The sequence below is a fragment of the Octopus bimaculoides genome, chromosome 15 (genome assembly GCF_001194135.2).
Source record: "Octopus bimaculoides isolate UCB-OBI-ISO-001 chromosome 15, ASM119413v2, whole genome shotgun sequence".
NCBI lineage: Eukaryota > Metazoa > Mollusca > Cephalopoda > Octopoda > Octopodidae > Octopus > Octopus bimaculoides.
The window spans coordinates 8,989,460-8,991,234 of record NC_068995.1 but is presented as its reverse complement, the minus strand read 5'-3'; positions in this window follow the sequence as shown (position 1 = coordinate 8,991,234).

Genomic DNA, 1,775 nt, shown 5'->3' with positions numbered 1-1,775 from the left:
TATATATATATATATATGTATATGTATGTATATATATATATCTATATGAATGTATATATAAGAGATTTTCCATCTTTCCGGTTAGTAGTCAATCTCAGACTCAAGCTGAGAATACTAATGAGTCCGGTGGCAATAGTAGCGAACCAGCAACGATTCGGTTGTAACTCAAACATCTTAACCACATACCTGCACATTCCCCTCGCCTATCCATAATCAATTAATTTATCTACTGCCATACTATTCACTGGAAAACATAATTAGATATCTTTTTTTCATCTCTTAAGAAGACGGCATGGCGTGGATTCAATGCATTTTCGTTTCTCTTTCGGAGACAGCGTAGGCATATTCTCATTAATTTGACGTTGCCTGTGTTTGTAGTGAAGATAGAATAACTGGAGATGTTTGTGGGAAAATAAAATACAACAACAGTAATGACAACACCAATAAATACAAACAGCGTTAATAAAAATTAGAAATTATTTTAGAAATAAATAAACAATGTGTATATCGTATCAAGTTGTCAGCATGTTCGTCGTTAAGGTTTCATTATCGTTGCTTTTTCTTTCTTGGTTTGATTTTCCTTTCATCGTCATCATCATCATCATCTTCTTCTTCCTCCTCCTCCTCCTCCTCCTCCTCCTCTTCATCATCATCATCGTCATCATCAGCGACAACATCAACGGCATCAGCAGTACTAGCTTTAAGATGGTGATGATGACGACGACGACGACTACGATGATAATGAAGGTGATGAAGAAGATCATCATCAGCAGCAGCGTCATCATGTTCTAATGGTATTATTATTATTATTATTATTATTATTATTATTATTATTATTATTATTATTATTATTATTATTACTATTATTATTATTATTACTATTATTATTATTATTAAAATTATTATTATTATTATTATTAATAATAATACTTTTAATCCGCATCTTTGTTTCAATCACTTGCCGAGACACACCCAGCGTCCTGGGCGAGTGAAAGGTAAGAGATGTTACACTACAACTGAAAGCTTGGGGGAAGGGAAGTAGTGAAATATCTTCATGCAATACAACGCAGATATTACTATCATCATCATCACTATCATCATCATCATCATCATCATTATTATTAGTATTATTGTTGTTGTTGTTATTATTATTATAATTATTATTATTGTTCTTGTTATTATTATAATAATTATTGTTGTTGTTGTTATTATTACAATTATTATTGTTGTTGTTGTTGTTATTATTATTATCATCATCATTCACCCGTTGTTTTCTTCTTATAATTTCATCTTTGGTTTCATGTGCATTTATTTAGTCCTTTACCTCTTAGTTTCATTCTTTCTTTTCAATATTTGCATCAAAGTTGGATTGTCGGAATTTAATTATACAGTATGTGACATGACTTATGAAAATAGATATCCAACAGGGCCACCTGAATTTTAAATTCTAAACTTGTCAAATATATCACCAGCGCCCTTTTGCTTAAAGATAGGGGATTCGTTTTCCATTGGTGAGAAATTCGAAAAAAATCGCATTATTTTTAGTTAGCTGTTTCCTCTCTTTCTCTTTTATCTCAGTAGTCTTTCTATCCTTCATCCCTTCTTTCTCTCTTCCCCTCTCACCTTCGACTCTGCTCCCTCTTTATATCAACATTACTTGTTGCTGTATTTGTTGTTGGTGCTGTTGTTGTTGTTGTTGTTGTTGTTGTTGTTCTTCTTCTTCTTCTTCTTCTTCTTCTTCTTCTTCTTCTTCTTCTTCTTCTTCTTCTTCTTCT